The sequence below is a fragment of the Schistocerca serialis genome, chromosome 11 (genome assembly GCF_023864345.2).
Source record: "Schistocerca serialis cubense isolate TAMUIC-IGC-003099 chromosome 11, iqSchSeri2.2, whole genome shotgun sequence".
NCBI lineage: Eukaryota > Metazoa > Arthropoda > Insecta > Orthoptera > Acrididae > Schistocerca > Schistocerca serialis.
This window is the reverse complement of record NC_064648.1, coordinates 82,901,162-82,922,633: the sequence shown is the minus strand read 5'-3', so window position 1 is coordinate 82,922,633 and position 21,472 is coordinate 82,901,162. Positions and strand designations below refer to the sequence as shown.

General features: G+C 43.9%; 1 protein-coding gene across 1 annotated transcript in view; it reads left to right on the top strand.

The window, feature by feature from the left end:
- Positions 1 to 21,472, top strand: part of LOC126427071 (uncharacterized) — a 148,830-nt gene that overhangs the window by 72,450 nt on the left and 54,908 nt on the right. The window lies entirely within an intron of this gene.

The window sequence follows — 21,472 nt, the reverse complement described above, 5'->3', positions numbered from 1 at the left end:
GGTCATTTCTATATATTATGAAAAGCAATGGTCCCATAACACTCCCCTGTGGCACGCCAGAGGTAACTTTAACGTCTGTAGACGTCTCACCATTGATAACAACATGCTGTGTTCTGTTTGCTAAAAACTCTTCAATCCAGCCACACAGCTGGTGTGATATTCCGTAGGCTCTTACTTTGTTTATCAGGCGACAGTGCGGAACTGTATCGAACGCCTTCCGGAAGTCAAGAAAAATAGCATCTACCTGGGAGCCTGTATCTAATATTTTCTGGGTCTCATGAACAAATACAGCGAGTTGGGTCTCACACGATCGCTGTTTCCGGAATCCATGTTGGTTCCTACATAGTAGATTCTGGGTTTCCAAAAACGACATGATACTCGAGCAAAAAACATGTTCTAAAATTCTACAACAGATCGACGTCAGAGATATAGGTCTATAGTTTTGCGCATCTGCTCGACGACCCTTCTTTAAAACTGGGACTACCTGTGCTCTTTTCCAATCATTTGGAACCTTCCGTTCCTCTAGAGACTTGCGGTACACGGCTGTTAGAAGGGGGGCAAGTTCTTTCGCGTACTCTGTGTAGAATCGAATTGGTATCCCGTCAGGTCCAGTGGACTTTCCTCTGTTGAGTGATTCCAGTTGCTTTTCTATTCCTTGGACACTTATTTCGATGTCAGCCATTTTTTCGTTTGTGCGAGGATTTAGAGAAGGAACTGCAGTGCGGTCTTCCTCTGTGAAACATCTTTGGAAAAAGGTGTTTAGTATTTCAGCTTTACGCGTGTCATCCTCTGTTTCAATGCCATTATCATCCTGGAGTGTCTGGATATGCTGCTTCGATCCACTTACTGATTTAACGTAAGACCAGAACTTCCTAGGATTTTCTGTCAAGTCGGTACATAGAATTTTACTTTCGAATTCACTGAACGCTTCACGCATAGCCCTCCTTACGCTAACTTTGACATCGATTAGCTTCTGTTTATCTGAGAGGTTTTGGCTGCGTTTAAACTTGGAGTGAAGCTTTCGCAGTAGTTTCCTAACTTTGTTGTTGTACCACAGTGGGTTTTTCCCGTCCCGTCCCGTCTCATTTCTCAAGCAACAGTGCTGCTCGTAGTTTGCGGGCACGCCACCTGTCCTGTGCTACCTGTGTTAACGAGCACTTCCTCTTCTACTCGCTATGTAGATAGGTTTAACCACACGTTGCCACAGCTCACAGATACCATATTCGTTCTAACGAAAAAAGGCGCTGCAATTGTATCCTCACATCCAAGGAATTCTTAAGTTTTCGACGTGGAATTCCTCATGTGCAATGCGAATTTCAAGGAAAAAAAAATTCAAATCTAATGCCGAACGGCCAGCCGGAGTGGCCGTGCGGTTCTAGGCGCTGCAGTCTGGAACCGAGCGACCGCTACGGTCGCAGGTTCGAATCCTGCCTCGGGCATGGATGTGTCTGGTGTCCTTAGGTTCGTTAGTCTTAAGTAGTTCTAAGTTCTAGGGGACTGATGACCTCAGAAGTTAAGTCCCATAGTGCTCAGAGACCTTTGAAGTCTCCCATTCAGGTCTCCAGGAGGGTATGTCAAGGGAGAGATGATTATGAGAAAAAGATGGAATAATCAACGAAAGGATAACGTTCTACGTTTCGGGGCGTCGAATTCCGGAAGTTTGAACTTGGTAGGGTAGCTAGAAAATCTGAATAGGGAAATGCATCTTGTGCATACAACCTGATGGCATGAACAACGTACAAAAGAATGGAAAAGAAAATTGACGATCTGTTAGATGACGATCAGTTTTGGTTTGGGAAACGCAAATCACCACAGAGGCAGTTCTGCTTTTGGGCTTGACAGTGGAAGCAAGACTGAACAAAAATCAAGATAACGCTCATAGGATTTGTCAATCTAGAAAACCGATTATGTGAAATGATGCAAGATGTTCGAAGTTTAGAGAAAAGTAAGAGGAAGCTACAGGTGAAGACGAGTGAGATACAATATGTACATAAACCACGAGGGTACAATAGGATAAGAAAGGAATTAAGATAGGGGTGCAGTCTTTCAGCCCTATTGTTCAATCTACACATCGCAGAAGCAATGAAGGAAATAAAAGGAAGGTTAAAGAGTAAGATTAAAGTTCATGGTCAATTTATACCAATGATAAGATTCGCTGATGGTATTGCTATTTTGGATGAAAGTGAGAAAAAACTACAGGGTGTGTTGAATAAAATGAACAATCTAAGATGATAATGATGCTGTTCGTACAGGCTCTGCTAACTGCACCACTGAGCACCCCACAACCAAAGTCCCAATCTTTCCAGAGTCCAATCTCGCCACTTTGACAGATAATGATGAAATGCTGAGGACAACACAAACATCCAGTCCCCAGGCAAAGAAAATCCCACAACCCAGCCAGGAATCGAACCTGAGACTCCTTGATCCAGAGGCAGCAATGCTTGCCACAAGACTATGAGCTGCAGACTAATGAGTACAGAATATGTACTGAGACTAAACAGGGAAAAGACAAATATAATGATGAATAGCAGAAATAAGAATAGCGAGAAACTTAAAGTGTATGCTAAGTTAAGGAAAGTAAGCAAAATAGACCCATGACAAATGGAGCAAGAAGAATATGAAAAGCAGACTGGCACAGGCGAAGAAGGTATTCCTGGCCAGGAGAAGTATACTGGTGTCAATCACAGGCCTTAATTTCTGGAAAAAATGTGCGAAAACTTAATTTTGGAGCATAAAATTGTATGACAGTGAACCATTGACAGTGGGAAAACTGGAACAGAAGATAAACGTTCAAATATGTGGAAATTCCTGTGGAACCAAACTGCTGAGGTCATCAGTCCCTAGCTGGCCGGGGTGGCCGAACTGTTCTACGCGCTTCAGTCTGGAACCGCGCGACCGCTACGGTCGCAGATTCGAGTCCTGCCTCGGGCATGGATGTGTGTGATGTCCTTAGGTTAGTTAGGTTTAAGTAGTTCTAAGTTCTAGGGGACTGATTACCTTAGTAGTTAGTCCTATTGTGCTCAGAGCCATTTCATCAGTCCCTACACTTACACACTACTTAAACTAACTTACGCTAAAGACAACACACACACTCAGTCCCGAGAGAGGACTCGAACAGAAGATAACTGAAACATTTGCGATGACGTGCTAAAGAAGAAACTTAAAAATTAGGTGGACATAAGATATGGTTTGTGGAGGTTCTCTGCAGAATGGAAGAAGAAAGAGACATCTGGAAAACACTGATTAAAAAAAGGGCAGGATGATAAGTAATTTGTTAAGGCTTCATGGATAAAATCCATGGTACTAGAGCGATCTTTAGAGAGTTAGATAATTTGTTAAGGCATCAGAGATTAACTCTGTGGTGATATGGAGAGGGTAGAAGCTTTAGAGAAGACAGAGATTGGAATAATCCAGCAAAAAGTTGCGATGAATTTAGAATATGGCTCGACAGTACCTTCAGCAATTATAAATTCCGGCCGCGCGGGGTAGCAACGCGGTCTAAGGCGTGTTGTCACGGTCTGTGCGGCTCTCCCGTCGGAGATCTCCCTCGGTCATGGGTGTGTGTGTCGTCCATAGACGTTTTCAATTGGTGAGAGATCTGGAGAATGTGCTGGCCAGGGCAGCATTCGAACATTTTCTGTATCCAGAAAGGCCCGTACATGACCTGCAACGTGCGGTCGTGCATTATCCTGCTGAAATGCAGGGTATCGCTGGGATCGAACAAAGGGTAGAGCCACGGGTCGTAACACATCTGAAATGTAACGTCCACTGTTCGAAGTGCCGTCAATGCGAACAAGAGGTGACCGAGACGTGTAATCAATGGCACCCCATACCATCACGCCGTGTGATATTTCAGTATGGCAATGACAAATAGACTCTTCCAATGTGCGTTCACCGCGATGTCGCCAAACACGAATGCGACCATCATGATGCTGTAAGCGGAACCTGGTTTCATCCGAAAAAAATGACGTTTTGCCATTCGTGCATCCAGGTTCGTCGTCGAGTACACCATCGCAGGCGCTCCTGTCTGTGATGCAGCCTCAAGGGTAACCGCAGGCACGGTCTCCGAGCTGATAGTCCGTGCTGCTGCAAACGTTGTCGAACTGTTCGTGCAGATGGTTGTTGCCTTGCAAACATCCCCAACTGTTGACTCAGGGATCGAGATGTGGCTGCACGATCCGTTACAGCCATACAGATAAGATGCCTGTCATCTCGACTGCTAGTGATACGTGGCCGTTGGGATCCAGCACGGCGTTACGTATTAGCCTCCTGAATCCTCCGATTCCATATTCTGCTAACAGTCATTAGATCTCGACCAACGCGAGCAGCAATATCGGGATACGATAAACCGCAATTGTGATAAGCTACAATCCGACCTTTATAAAAGTCGGAAACGTGATGGTTCGCATTTCTCCTCCTTACACGAGGCATCACAACAACTTTTCACCAGGCAATGCCGGGCAACTGCTGTTTGTGTATGAGAAATCGGTTGGAAACTTTCCTCATGTCAGCACGTTGTAGGTGTCGCCACCGGCGCCAACCTTGTGTGAATGATCTGAAAAGCTAATCATTTGCTTATCAGAGCAAACCTCTTCCTGTAGGTTAAATTTCGCGTCTGTAGCACGTCATCTTCGTGGTGTAGCAATTTTAATGGCCAGTAGTGTAGTTTTTACTGTAGACAAGCACGCCACATTTAAAACAGTGTGCATTGATGAGCGAAAACATTATGACCACCTTCCTAATAGCTTGTTTATTCGTCTTTGGAACGAAACATATCACTGATTCTGTGAGGGATCCGACAGTTTGTCGGTAGGTTTGCGTGGAACTTGTTATAGTGCCTGAATGAGGCTCGCCAATGGAGTTGTAGCTTACGTAGCTGTGACAAGAAAATCGTGGAACAGGGAAAAAAGATTTGTGCCCTTCAGGCAGAACTAGAAATGGTGTACTTCGAATTAGACAGGCTGAAGGAGAAGAGAGACAATGGGAGCTGGGAACAAGTAAGAAGTCGTAGTCAGAAGGAGAGAACCTCAAAAATCACTTTTCAGATTCCAGTGAGCAATAAGTTTGATTTGTTACCTGAAGTAGAAGAGCCTCAAACAGTTTGTGAGCAAAGTAGGGTGCAGCAGACTAGTAACAATTGTAATGCTAGGTCGGGCGCAAAGTCAAGCAGAAAGAGAAGAGTCGTGCTGTTAGGTAGCAGTCATGGGAGAGGTGTAGGCCGGTTGCTACACTGTAGCCTAGGAGTCAGAGTACCAGGCCACAAGCATTGCGAAACCTAGTGCTAAGCTAAGCCAGGTTACAGAAAATCTAGGGGTCTTGTGCAAAGATTTTGATGGTGAGGATCATGTTCTTATAGTAGGAGGAGCAGGAAACCGCCGGGATAGCAATTCAGACTGTAATATTAGGTGTGAGATGGATGCAACAGGAGCAGCAACAGCTCACACTTGTGTGGGGTTTGTGGATGTTTTGCACCGCCATGACCAACCCTGGGTTAATACGGTTGTCAACCATGTTATCAAAGAGCTTGGGGAGGGGGGGGGTGGGGCTACTGCTGCCAGAATGAATCTCATATCTGCGCTGTGCTTGTTGATGCATTTGGGACGTGGGGTTACACTAGTCATGGCCTGCACCTGAATAGGAGGGGGAAGGATAGATTAGTTGATCTTCTTGCAGAAAATGCAAGGGGGGCCACATGCACATAAGACAAAATACCTGTGACTACTGGAGTCAGAGGGACACATTTTTTAGGTTTGAGTTAGGTTACCGACATAGAGTTTTGAAAGAGATTAAAACAGAACAGTTTCATAATGTTTGTAGCCGTATCCAAAGAAATAAAATTTGTCTGTTTCATCAGAACATTAGAAGATTGAAAAATAAGATAGATGAGCTTCTTGTATGCCTAGAAAATTGGGTAAATCCTGAAGGTATAGATGTTTTGCGTCTCTCTCAACACAATGTAACAGCAGGGATGGAGAAGTTAAATTTAAGGGATTACAGATTACCATCTTATTCATGTAGAGTCAACATGGAAAAAGGAGGAGTTGCCGCTTATATAAAAACTGGACACAAAGTCAAAAATATTGAAACAAATAGTTTTTGTGTAGATCAGATCCTTGAAGCAGGTGCTTGTGAGTTGCTACTGCAATATACTTCTATAGTAATTGTAACAATCTACAGATCCACTCAAGGTAACTTTCAGCAATTCATGAAAAATCTAGAGGCATTATTGAGCTACCTGTCAGACAAAAAGAAGCAGTTAGTTGTTTGTGGTGATTTTAATGTAGATTTCTTAAAAGATATGGATAGGAAAAATGAGCTAGAATCTTTGTTTGGTCGTTTCAATCTAGTACCTGTTGTAAATTTTCCAGCTCGTGTGCAGCAGGATAGGCCATAGACAGTGCTCAGACAGAAATAATTAATGTGTACTCAGTTGTTAAAGGGCTGTCTGATCATTATGCGCAGTTAATGGAAATAACACATATATCACCTTACTGTCTTCAGGCAGGTTCGACAAGGCAGGGAGGCTTATTGACGAGAATGGGGTATAGAGTTTTAAGAGAATGGGATGAAGTATACACATAAAATGTTAATGATGACTAATTCAATTTATTCCACCGTAAATTTGTCTCAATATTTGAGAGTTGCTTTCCTTTAATGTTATCCAAAAAAGACATTACAAAACCAAGTAAGCTGTGCATTACTAAGGGAATTAAGATATCGTGTAAGAGGAAGAGGGAAATATATGGAAAGGCCAGAATAAGTCTGAATCCGACATTACTTGCTTACTACTGTAATATTTTAAGGAAAGTCATTAAGAAGTCGAGAAACTTATGTGTTTTAACAGAAATCAATAATGTGGATAATAAGATTGAAACTATATGGAATATTGTCAAATAGGAGATGGGGCAGCCTGACAGTGCACAGCATACCATAGCAATAAAGGTAAATGATGATGTTGTCAGTGATAATTCGCAAATTGCAAGTATTTTTAACAATCACTTATTGAATGTGGTAGCAAAAACAGGGGTAAAGGGTCCAGTTGAAGAAGCAAAAAAAAAAATTTCATAAAAATGTCATTCCCCAGTACCTTAGGCGTTTAGAAATGGCACCAACATCTTCCACTGAAATTAAGGGGATTATAAATATACTGAAAAACAAGAGCTCATATGGTGTTGATGGAGTCTCTAACAGAATTTTGAAGTGTTGTTCTAATTTAATAAGTGGTCCTTAGTGATATTTGTAATGCTTCGCTGGCACAGGGAATTTTTCGACAGATTGAAATACGCAATTGTCAAACCTTTTCACAAGAAAGGGGTTAAAAGTGACTTAAATAATTAGACACCAATCTCATTGCTGACTTCTTTCCTAAAATATTCGAAAAAGTTATGTATTCAAGAGTAGTCTCACATTTAAGTGAAAATAATTTACTCAGAATGTCACAGTTCGGATTACGGAAGGGTTACTCAGTGAGAATGCTGTCAACACATTTACCCATCAAATAGTACAAGCCCTAATTAACAAATTATCGCCAGTCGTTTTTTCTTTTTTTATCTTTCCAAGGCATTTGACTCTGTGGATCATATCACACTCTTAGAAAAACTCAGGTTTTGTGGAACTGAAGGCTATACACACAACTGGTTTGAATCATACTTAACAAACAGAAAACAAACCTTTGCGCTGAATAACACAAATAATGTTGGCAGGGTGGTAAATCCTTGTGAATGGGGAGTTATCACAAAGCGAGTCCCACCGGTTCAATTTTGGGTCCTCTGCTGTTCCTTATTCATGTGAACGACCTCTCACTTAACGTTCTGAAAGCATAACTAGTACTTTTTGCAGATGACACGAGTGTTATAATATATCGCATTCCAGGAAAAGCAGCTGAAGATATTGTTAAGGATGTCTTTCAAAGAATTATTAAGTGGTTCTCAGAAAATGGACTCTCCCTTAATTTTGAAAGAAACTCACTATATCCACTTCTGTACACCGAATAGAGTCATACCGACCATTGATGTAGTGTATGAACAGGGCGCCGATAACAGGGCAGCTTTCTCCAAATTTTTGGGCGTTCACATTGATGACAACTTGAACTGGAAGAATCATATTACTGAGCTTCTCAAACAATTAAGTTCAGCTTTTTTCGCTCTTCATATAATCTATAGTCTTGCTAATAAACAGATCAGACTCCTAATGTACTTTGCACATTTCCACTCAATAATGTCTTATCGAATAGGTTTCTGGGGTGACTCACCACTTAGGCATAAAGTATTGATTCCACAAAAGAGAGCAGTGAGAATAATTAGTGGTGTTCACCCAAGGGCGTCATGTAGGCACCTACTCAAGGAGTTAGGTATTTTTACTGCACCACCAGAGCACATATATTCGGTAATGAAATTCGTTACAAATAATCCATCTCAATTAGCGAAGAACAGTGATGTTCATACGTACAACACTAGAGGGAAAAGTGTCCTTACCTATCTGTTATTGAAGCTGTCAGTTGCTCAAATAGGAGTACATTATTCAGCAACAAAAATCTTTGATCATTTGCTCAACAGCATAAAGTGTCTGGCAAGTAGCAGATCAACTCTTAAACCTAGCTTAAAATCATTTTTTTGGACCACTCCCTATATTCTATGGACGAGTTTCTGTTTCAGAACCGGTAAAAAAATAAATAAATAAAATGTTTACCTCTAAATGTAGTTGCATGTGTAGAACCAAAATTTCAGTAATATTAATATTAGCACTATTCATGAGTGCATATATATCTTGTAATCTGACTTGTTCCACATCATATCGATAAAATAATCGCGAAAATGATCTACAGAACATGACATAACCAAACTAAACTAAACTATGGCATTAGATGTCTACACACAGGTAATGCAATTCACACAATAACGGCCGCTGATTTGCGTATGCTGTGTTGGCGCCCGATAGCGACTTAGGTGGGAGTCACATCAGACGAATTTGGTCTCCGAGACGTCAACGTGAATTCACTAAAATGCTCCTCGAACCACTGCAGGACAATTCTAGCTCTGAGGCATTGACAGACTGTTTCAAGATGATATCACCGTCGGGGTACACATCAGGCATGAAGGGGTGCAAGTGGTTCGCAGCTGGCAGCGTGTCTTCAGTTACTACCACAGGTCCCATGCAGGCACAGGAGAATGTCTCCTGCAGCATAATACTGCTCCCACCAGCTTTTATCCGTGGCGCGCTGCTCATTTCGAACCACCGTTCACCAAGTTTCTTCACCCTCAACGGGTGACTGTGTGATGTGCAATGTCCAGTCGTGGAATAGTCGGTGCGATATTTCTAGATTGTACGGTCACTACCGAAAGGAATGTGGAAGAAGATTTCATCTCCTTTATCCTAAGTGAATCTGATTTTGACAAAATGTGGTTCATGCAAGACGGAGCTCGAACCCGTCGAAGCAGGATAGTGTTTATGTCCCGGAGGAGCACTTTGGGGCCGCTTTCAACCTCTGGGGCATCCAGAATCCACTGGCATGGGCCTTGATTGGCCACCATATTCTCCAGATCTGAACACATTTGATTCCTTTTTGTGGGGCTATATTACAGACAAGATGTACAACAATGACCTCAAAACCATTGCTGAGCTGAAAACAGCCATTCAGGAGTACATCGACAGCATCGATGTTCCGACACTTCAGCGGCTCATGCCGAATTTCAGTATTCGTCTGCGCCACATCATCGCCAATGATGGCATGCATGTCGAACTCGTCATAACCTAAATCCGCACACCTGTGGTGACGTTTACATGTTGAATAAAGCGTGTGCACGCCGCAGTTCGTAACTAATTTAGGTTTTCATATAGTTAAATAATTGTCATCCTGTGCGTTAACCCATAAGCTACACCAATAGTATCAATTTCGTAATTGAATGAAACAGCTACAGCCATCCTTATGATGTTATTTATTCTATGGCTACTAGTTTTGGCACTTCAGCGCACTATCTTCAGGCGTTAGCTGATGCTGATGGGTTTAACACCATCTGCATTCACGATGCATCAATGGACAACATTGCTGGTTTATGCAGACTACCTGTAGCAGTGGAGTTGTTCTCCAACAGTCAACTATCAGAGTTGATAGTCAGAGATAACACCATCCATATACATGATACATCAATGGCCAACATAACTGGTTTACACAGCCTACCTGTAACTGTGATGTCTCTCCAACAATCAACTGTCAGAGTTGGCAGTCAGACATAACACCATCTGTATACACGATGCGTCAGTACCCAACATAACTGGTTTCCACAGACTACCTGTAACTGTGATGTATCTCCAACCATCAACTGTTAGAGCTGACTATGAATGGTTATAGAGGCAGCATGATAGTTACAGGCAGTCTGTGTAAAGCAGTTATGTTGGCCACTGATGCATCGTATATACGGTTGGTGTTAACCCTTTCAACATCAGGTGAGCCCTGAAGATGATGCCCTAAAGCGCCGAAACTGGTAGCCATACAATAAATGTCGTCATAAGGATGGTTGTAGATCTTCCATTTTTTTTACAACAGTGAATGGCTGTAGTCCTTCAGGTCTTGAATCACAGAGATTGACATACAAAAAGTAGTGTCAATGTCTTTATTTACTTCGATTAATAATACAGACAGTTTAGACGTGGAAATGACGTCGTAACTCTTAATCTGAGAGCTCACAGTCGTGTTTAAGGCGTTATGTCTATCTTAACCGGTAGGTTGCACCCCTAGTATGAATATTTTGATAAGTAGTACAGGCATTTCAGACATAGGAATGACAATATGATTAGTGCATTTTGCCTTCAAGCAAGTGGGAAACAAATATAGAAAATTAATCATCTTGCAAATAAGAAGATGGGCAACTCTGGGATACATACTAATTGCCTGTTTTGTTTTTCATGTGCGAAAAAAATCTTGGAGGGGAAGCAGTCTAATTTGATGGCTGGTAAAATACTAGGTCGCGATTAGGAGATCAGTATGTGTGTGCGTGCATGTGTGTGTGTGTGTGTGTGTGTGTGTGTGTGTGTGTGTGTGTGGGGGCGGGTATGTGTGTGTGTGTGTGTGTGTGCGCACGACTGTGTATTCTGCTGATGAAGCTATGTGAATTTAATGTGAAAGCTGATGAAACTGTTCACGTGTTCTGGTGACGAAGCTGTGTTGCTTCTATGAATTCTGACAAGATGGCGGATCTGGGATACATACTAATTGGTTGTTTCATTTTAATGTCTGGTAAAAACTGAGTGTGATTTGTACTCCTACATATAGGGGTATTTTCAGCTTTCTGCTTTCTGCTTGGCCGGTTTCCAAGAAAATCGTGTGAATTTAGCAGGAGTTGAAAAGTGTAATCCCAAGTTGTTATACTGGGCTAAGATTGGAAGATCTAGGTACACTATCCGGACACCTTGCTGAAAATAACGTACAAATTTGTGACGCCCTACATCAGTAATGCTGGAATTCAGTATGGTGTTGGCCCACCCTTAGCCTTGACGACAGCTTCCACTCTCGCAAGCATACGTTCAAACAGGTACTGGAAGGTTTTTTGGGGAATGGTAGCTCATTCATCACGGAGTGCTGCACTGAGGAGAGCTATCGATGGCGGTCGGTGAGGCCTGGGCACGAAGTTGGCGTTCCGAAACATCCCAAAAGTGTTCTGTAGGATTCAGGTCAGGACGCTGTGCAGGCCAGTCCATTACAGGGATGTTATTGTCGTGTAACCATTCCGCCACAGGCCGTGCTTTATGAAGAGGTGCTGGATCGTGTTAAAAGATGAGATCGCCATTCCCCGAATTGCTCTTCAACAGTGGGAAACAAGAAGGTGCTTAAAGCATGAATGCAGGCCTGTGCTGTCATAGTGCCACGCAAAACAACAAGGGGTGCGAGCACCCACCATGATAAACACGACCACACAGTAACACCATCGCACCCCATTTTCGCCGTTGGAACTACACACGCTGGCAGATGATGTTCGGCGGGCATTCGCTGTACTCACACCCCGCCATCGGATCGCCACATTGTGTGCCGCGATTCATCACTACACACGACGTTTTTCCACTGTTCAATGGTGCAATGTTTATGGTCCTTACACCAAGCGAGGCGTCGTTTGGCATTTACCAGCGTGATTTGTGGCTTATGAGCAGGCACTCTACCATGAAATCCGTTTTCTCACCTCTGGGTTAACTGTCATAATACTTGTAGTGGATACTGATGCAGTTTGCAGTTCCTGTGTGTTGGCCTGGATAGATGTCTGCCTATTACACATTACGACCCTCTTAAACTGTCGGCGGTCTCTGTCAGTGAACAGATGAGTTCGGGATGTACGGTTTTGTGCTGTATGTGTCCCTTCACGTTTCCACTTCACTATCACACCCGAAAAAGTGGACCTAGGGACGTTTAGGAGTGCGGAAATCCCCCATATAGTTGTATGACACAAGTGACACCCAATCACCTGACCACGTTCGAAGTCTGCGAGTTCCGCAGAGCGCCCTATTCCGCTCCCTCAGGATGTGTAATGACTACTCAGGTCGCTGTCGTGGAGTACGTGGCAGTAGTTGGTAGCACAATGCACCTAATATGAAAAACGTATGTTTTTGGGATCGTCCGGATACATTTGGTCACACAATGTGTGTACCTGTTGGCGTAGAAGCTGTCTGACAAGCCTGTTTTCAGGAAAGCGATTTGGCTCTGTTGATGGGGAGATGCATGATGTCGTCATCCGAGCCAAGCCTCCCCCACACTGCCGTCAGCTACACTCGTCACTGTCTGAGGAATGGCAGCTGTACATACCTGGTCCTGAAAGTGGGATGCTCCCCTACACACAAGCGCCCACGTTTACCTAGGTGTAGCTTGACACACACAAGCAGAAGTAGAGTTCTACAAGAGGACTTGCCGAAAAGGAACTGACAAATTGGAGAAATATTTTTAAAATATTGGACACATATACAGTATACAGTTACAACATATTAGAAACACAATCCATTCTGTTACACAGTCAAATCCTGCATAGGCAACAGTGTACCTAAACTATTAATATTCATCAACAGATAATGCTGTTATTAATCCTGGCAAGCAAGTGGTAGAAGAATACAGGAAAAACTTTGACAATGTTGTACTTAACATCAGCAAACACTAAGGGTTACAATATTACACTACTGGCCATTAAAATTGCTACACCAAACAGAAATGCAGATGATAAACGGGTATTCATTGGACAAATATATTATACTAGAACTGACATGTGATTACATTTTCACTCAATTTGGGTGCATAGATCCTGAGAAATCAGTACCCAGAACAACCACCTCTGACCGTAATATCGGCCATGATACGCCTGGTCATTGAGTCAAACAGAGCTTGGATGGCGTGTACAGGTACAGCTGCCCATGCAGCTTCAACACGATACCACAGTTCATCAAGATTAGTGACTGGCGTATTGTGACGAGCCAGTTGCTCGGCCACCATTGACCACACGTTTTCAATTGGTCAGTGATCTGGAGAATGTGCTGGCCAGGGCAGCAGTCGAACATTTTCTGTATCCAGAAAGGCCCGTACATGACCTGCAACGTGCGGTCGTGTATTATCCTGCTGAAATGTAGGGTATCGCTGGGATCGAACGAAGGGTAGAGCCACGGGTCGTAACACATCTGAAATGTAACGTTCACTGTTCAAAGTGCAGTCAATACGAACAAGAGGTGACCGAGACGTGTAACCAATGGCACCCCATACCATCACGCCGTGTGATATTCCAGTATGGCGATGACGAATACACGCTTCCAATGTGCGTTCACCACGATGTCGCCAAACACGGATGCGACCATCATGATGCTGTAAACAGAACCTGGATTCATCCGAAAAAATGACGTTTTGCCATTCGTGCACCCAGGTTCGTCGTTGCGTACATCAGGCACTCCTGTCTGTGATGCAGAGTCATGGGTAACCGCAGGCACGGCCTCCGAGCTGATAGTCCATGCTGCTACAAACGTCGTCGAACTGTTCGTGCAGATGGTTGTTGTCTTGCAAATGTCCCCATCTGTTGACTCAGGAATCGAGACGTGGCTGCACGATCCGTTACAGCCGGCGGATAAGATGCCTGTCATCTTGACTGCTAGTGATACGAAGCCGTTGGGATCCAGCACGGCCTTTCGTATTACCCTCCTGAATCCACCGATTCCATATTCTGCTAACAGTCATTGGATCTCGACCAACACGAGCAGCAATGTCGCAATACGATAAATCGTAATCACGATAGGCTACAATCCGACCTTTATAAAAGTCGGAAACGTGATGGTACGCATTTCTCCTCCTTACACGAGGATCACAACAACGTTTCACCAGGCAACGCCGGTCAGCTGCTGTTTGCGTATGAGAAATCGGTTGGAAACTTTCCTCATGTCAGCACGTTGTAGGTGTCGCCACCGGCGCCAACCTTGTGTAAATGCTTTGAAAAGCTAATCGTTTGCCTGTCACAGCATCTTCTTCCTGTCGGTTAAATTTCGCGTCTGTAGCACGTCATCTTCGTGGTGTAGCAATTTTAATGGCCAGTAGTGTACTTAACAACGCAATCTCTAACCAGTGAAGTGTATGTATTTCCAAGACGATATAAAAGTGCTGTAACAATAAAATCCGATGTATTTCGAAGAAAACAAAAAATAAGTAATAAAAATATCCACGGGTGTGCTGCCGGTCTATAGTGTCCAACGGGCACAATATTTCGGCGATCATACATGTCGCCATCATCAGGTGAACTGACGGACTGAGCTCCTGTGAACGTGCCGGCACGGAGATCCGTACGCTATGGCTGCTCAGAGGGAACTGGGTTCGGTCGCGGCGGCGGCCGATTTAAATACCCTCCGCCCGCGGCGCGCTCCCTCCGCCGTCCGCGCCCCGCGCCACGGTCGCGCGGTGGAACAGATTGCGACGGCGTCTGAGATGACGTCGGAGTGATGGCTCTGTCCGCCGTGGTCGTCACAACTATACGTTTGCTCGATGTACTCTTGATTAACCCAATCGCTGGTTCCCAAGCCTTGCTAAGATTATAGCCACAGTCACGGTTTATGAGGTCGTCATTGGTGCGAATTTCGATGGCCTCTCTAACAACGCTGTCCCAGTATCTCGACGTCTGTACCAGAATCCTCGTGCGGTCATACTCCATGGCGTGATTTTCCGACAAACAATGTTCAGCGACCGCCGACTTGTTCGGATACATCAGTCGAGTGTGCCTCTGGTGTTCACGGCATCGATCCTCGACGGTACGCATCGTCTGACCAATATACGACTTGCCACATTGACACGGAATCTGGTACACGCCGGCCTTCCTCAAACCGAGGTCATCTTTGGCGCTCCCCACCAGTGCACGAGTTTTATTTGGAGGACAAAACACAGTTCCGACCTGGTGTTTCTTCAGAATGCGGGCGATTTTCCCCGAGAGTGCGCCTGTGTATGGAATAAATGCAGTGCCTACCTCCTCCCTCGTGACTTCATCTATCTCAACAGGTTGTGCTGCAGTGGTTGGGCGGAGAGCACGTTGAATCTGCCACTCTGAGTACCCATTTTTTCTCGAAATACAGTTCTCAGGTGTTCCAATTCCTGGGGTAGACTCTCTGCGTCAGAGATAGTGCGCGCCCTATGTACTAGAGTTTTAAGTACCCCGTTCCTCTGTGAAGGGTGGTGTCAGCTGTCTGCGTGCAAATACAGATCGGTATGCGTTGTCTTCCGATACACCCCATGACCTAGGGTGCCGTCAGCCCTTCTCTTGACCAAGACGTCAAGGAAAGGTAATTTACCCTCCGTTTCAGTCTCCATAGTGAATTTGATGTTGGGGTGTATGGAGTTTAGATGTGTAAGGAAGTCAAGGAGTTTATCCATACCATGTGGCCAGATGACGAACGTGTCGTCCACGTAACGGAAAAAGCAAGTAGGTTTCCATACGGATGACGACAGGGCTTCCTCCTCGAAGTTCTCCATGTACAAATTAGCTACCACTGGTGAGAGTGGGCTACCCATGGCGACTCCCTCCGTTTGTTCATAGTATTCTCCATTAAAAAGAAAATACGTGGAAGTCAAGACATGCCTAAAAAGTTCAGTGGTCTTCTCGTCAAACTTCTGACTAATCAATTCTAGTGACTCTCGAAGGGGTACCCTCGTAAACAAGGAGACGACGTCAAAACTCACCATGATATCTGACTCATCCAACCTGAAGCTATCAAGGCGTTTAACAAAATCCACGGAATTACGGATGTGATGAGGGCATTTACCCACATAAGAACTTAATATTCCCGTCAGGTATTTGGCCAACAAATATGTGGGTGCCCTGATGTTGCTGACAATGGGGCGTAATGGTACCCCCTCTTTGTGAACCTTCGGGAGTCCATATAGTCTAGGCGGTACCGGACCTTGGGGTAACAATTTCTTAGCGTCACCCTCCGGTAAATCTGCGTCCTTGAGAAGCGCCCTCGTCTTGTTCTCCACCTTCTTTGTAGGGTCAACGCTGATCTTCCGGTAGGAATCGTCATTTAGCAGGCTCTGCATCTTATCAGTGTAGTCCTTACGGGAGACAACAACTGTAGCATTGCCTTTGTCAGCCGGTAAGACAACAATTTCAGAGCGCTCCCTCAGATCACGAATGGCCGCCCTCTCTTTACTGCTGATATTTGACTTCATCGGCTTGGATTTCGTCAACGCACGACAAGATTCACGACGTATTTCCTCGGCTGATTCTGGTGGAAGTCGAGCTGCAACCTGTTCAACAGCACTAATAATTTCTGCGACCGGAGTGAACTTGGGGGTGGGAGCGAAGTTGAGACCTTTCTGCAAAACCGAGACCGCATCATCACTCAACACCATGCCACTCAAATTGATGACAGTCTTGCACGGAACCTGCAGAGATGGTTTGTCAAGGAGACGTGAGAACTTAGCTGTTTGACGTCCCGTAGCCTTCTTATGGGCGGAATCAGCTGACACCCAGGTGACACCATCAATCCAATCCCAGGAAAAAGAAGTGAACTTACTAGCCAGTTGCAAATGTAGTTTGAGTAATTCCTGTGAGATAAACTCAAGGCTCCGGCGGGTGAATTGCACTCTCTCACGTACCAATGCGAGACTGGCTCGTTTCTTGATTCTCTTAGCTGCTGCAGAATCGATGTGATGCATAACCTTAGCAAAATTTGGAACAACATTCTCGGAACGACATCTCTTTAGAAAGGCAAGAGTACTTAGCAAACGACATCTACGGCGGCGCAACTTTTCAAATTTCTTCATGCTGCGATATTTTTATTATCAAATACGCCGGGAGAAACTCAAGAATCACAAAAAATAAGTGGTCAAGGAAAGGAGAAAACGTATTTAAAATTAAAAGAGACATATCAGCCATGTTACATGAGCAACATAATTTACATCCATGTTCAGAAATAAAACAGAATACCTTAAACGTCTGGAGATACAACGTTTCATATTCACAGCACATGTACATTAGTACGTTCTGCAGAAGTGGGCTGGTCGGTGTGGCTGAGCGGTTCTAGGCGCTACAGTCTGGAACCGCGCGACCGCTACGGTCGCAGGTTCGAATCCTGCCTCGGCCATGGATGTGTGTGATGTCCTTAGGTTAGTTAGGTTTAAGTAGTTCTAAGATGTTAAGTCCCATAGTGCTCAGAGCCATTTGAACCATTTTTTTGCAGAAGTGGTAAGCATTTGAACAATGTCGGCCCGGGAGTTTGAGGTCAACATCGACATCACGGCGAAACACCACCTACCGGTAACATGCGCCTGTTGCTATCGTTGTCGCTGCAAACCGAAGATAATGGGTCAGTGTGACTCGAGCAGAGGTGCAGGTTGGCTGAGAGGCTTATGCGCGTAGTGTACCGTCAAATGAGTGAGTTGGAAAGAGGGTGTATTACTGGCATGAGAGAATGTGATGCGTCCATCGGGGAAATTGCTGCTCTTGTGGGACCAAGTGTGTCGGCAGTGCAACGGGTGGGTGCAGAATGGTTCACGGAAGGCCGCAGAACACGACGAGATGGGCCAGGTCACACAATCCAGCCATAGACGCGTCATCCAAATGGCATTCCAGGACAGATCTGTGTGCTCTTCGGCTGTGCCGCAACAGTGGAACAGTGTAACAGACCGTACACTGTCAGGGGTGACAGTCCGTCGCCGTTTGTTTTGTTACGGCACGGGTTACACTTGCGCGTCGTCCACTTCTCCACGTGCCATTGACGAACGTGTATAAACATGCTAGACAGCAATGGTGTATGGAAAGACGTCACTGGGGACAGGAATAGCATCATATAGTGTTTTCCGCCGAATGCAGGTTCTGTTTGTTTGAAAACGATGCCCTCATTTTGGTTCACCACACACAGGGGGAGCGGCGTCACAGTGATTGCATTCGCACGAGGCATACAGCTCCAGTTCGAGGCCTTATGGTGTGGCGTGCCGTTGGGTACAACCATAAACCACATTTGGTGCATGTCCAGGGTATAACACCACAACTCTCTGTGTGGTCATACGTTTTCTACGTGTTTTACGATGTATTATTAGTTGTGCTGCATATTATTCTTGTAAATATGTTGTCAAGTTGCAAATGTTCTTTGTTATTTTAGAAACATAATACGCATGGAATGTTAACATTTTGTAAATAGACACGTTGGCCTAGTCAGGGAAAAGCTACTGTCAAAGAGCGTAATAAGTTGTAAATGCATTATCGCTGGGCGTGTGAGCGCGCCAAAAAGAAGGAGAAGTTGGGAGTTGCGAGCAGACGATTGGTGTCGTCGGTTGTGTGTATTCGCCGGTGTGGCTGTGCAAAAGCGCGGAGGCAAAAAATCTGTTTCCCAAGTGCGGAGCAGTGAAAACTGAAATGGTTGTTTTGGCGGATGTTTAATGTGGGCAAGCTATGTGTATGGCATTTATTGGGCACAGCACAAATGCAGCAAGAGTAATTCGCATAACATCAAGAGTACTGTGGGCCCTTGTTATTGGCTATGGTATGGCAAGAAGATCAACCTGTGCCCTATTTTACCGCTGAATGAAGCCGCTCGACAAACCAACGGCATCATAAAGTGAAGTAGACCTAGACTTTTTATAACTATAAGTGTAACAGGCTGACCAGCGTACTTGGAATTTTATTGCTTAAATAACACTGTTTTCGTGCATATTGTCACATAAATAATTTTCATACGTCGTTATCCAAGTATCACAGTACCCATCGTATCCCTTTGTACGAACCGAGATAGTCAGAAAATGAACTGAAAACGAAGTTAACATAATTTATTAGATTATCAAAACTTTTGGACAATTATGTAATAATGAAATATTTGGCTGTAGTATGACTAATGTCAGAAACAGAATGATGCAGAAGCCATTATTAATTCATTTGCTGAAAATAGAGTAACTTTCATAATCAAAAATTTCTAGTAAAACTTTACTTAATGTGGACACTGAATTTCACTGTCAAAGCGTAGTTTCTAATTTATACCTTGTGGCACAATTTACAACAGTCCTTACCAATGAGTAAATTCACGCAATCTTCCTGCTTGCTACAATTACAACAGTCAGTATTACGGTGAGTGACGTAACAAAAGTTTCTATCCACAGCCAATAGACAATCGTACTGTAATTGATTCTTACCCAAGACTGCTCAAAGTTAAGTTTCTATCTAATTATTCGTGTTGTGGTGAGAAATTGACGACCGTTGCTTATTTTCATTAATGACATACTTTGAAAACCTTTTTCCAAATTTCCCACTAACTACTGTTTATTAAAAATTAGTTTACGTAACAAAAACATATAAAATTAACCGAACTTTGTGTCTAATCGTCATTGCTAAAGTACTGAGCAGTGGCGATTCGGTTATAACTTCATCTACTTCTCTCGGTTTTATATTATTCTGTGGAGTAAATACCTTTTCGCCACAGATTAGGGTCATATAGAAAAGTCTGATTAGACGTAGAGACAGGAGTGAGTCAAGGGCACTGTGACCAGTGTGACCTACGTGAATGACATCCCACGGCCTGCAGCCATACCCTTTGTGCACAACACCCCAGATGCTGATTTTCAGCATGACAATGCACGACCGCACTCTGCTGCACGAACACGTGCCTTTTTGGTGGCAGTGCTGTGAACCAATGCCAACCACCACAGATGAACTTTGGAACCAGTTGAATACAGCATGATGCCTATACCACAGGACGCCAATCGCGGGTTAAGCGTGTCGATGCCATCACGCATGGAAGAAGGAATCAGGACCCATCGTAGTCCCTGTGGCTACTACGCAACAGGATGCATGCTGAACCGACGTGACTGAAGTGCTAATCATCTATGCAGGTCATATTAATTAATGTAGATGTCCTGTGAATGTGAATGTACTTACTCTAGTCGTTCAAGGTGTTCTGTTTATTCTGATCATGAGAATGTTTTAATGGCAACTTAAATATTTTGTTTGGAGAACACTTTCTATCCCAAAGCAAACTTTTTCACACAGGGATTCTCAAAATTGATATATTTGTCTGTAATGCAGATCATGTTGGTATCGTTACTGCACACTATCACTCTATTTCGTATTACTACACTACAGTCTGCCCCCAGTATCTGAGTGGTCAGCGTGACAAAGTGTCAGTCCTAAAGGCCTGGGTTCGATTCCCAGCTGGGTCGGAGATTTTCTCGCTCAGGGAGTGGATGTTGTGTTGTGCTAACCATCATCATTTCTTCCCCATCGACGCGCAAGTCGCCGAAGTGGCATCAAATCGAAAGAGTTGCACCCGGCGAACGGTCTACCTGACGGGAGGCCCTAGTCACACGAAATTTATTTTACTACAGTACAATATTGCTTAACTTTAGTTAGTCTATTTTATTTCACTTAAATAAAGTGTCTGTCTTAGCTTCGTTCTGTATACTAGTTGACTCATATCTGTTGGACCCAATGAATTCCGTTCGTGGGTCTTAATATAACACGAGGAAGCAGTCTGTTACCATTTCTCGTAGGTATTTACCACGGTGAAGCAACCCTATCAGTCATCTTCTAATGTAGTTGGATGTCAATAGATTTATCTCTTCAGCAGCTAACAAATGTTCAAGTCAGCTGACGAAAGGCTTTGAATGATTGACAAGTATTCCTTTACAGAGTGAAATACGTTTTCCTTCCAACTTAGTTTGGATATCTGAGAATTATCTATTACATATCTCCTTTCTGATGAATGTCTGCAGACAACGGAAATTGCACAATAGTAGACACCTTTCCGTGTCTTGGTTTAAGAAAGTATAATCGAAATGGAAATATTTTCTCTTCGCTTAGAGATTGATACAACAATTTCTTTAAACCTACTATTTGCTTTCTCCCTGTACGCAATCTGGCGTGCTTTTGAAAGAGCTGAAAATGTTTGCACTTGATCCCATTTAATTTCCTCTAAAATTGTCTGCAAGTGAGCTGCACTGCGAAAGTTTTCGTGAACAGTTCTCTGATGATTTTCTGTGGTGTCGTTGCAG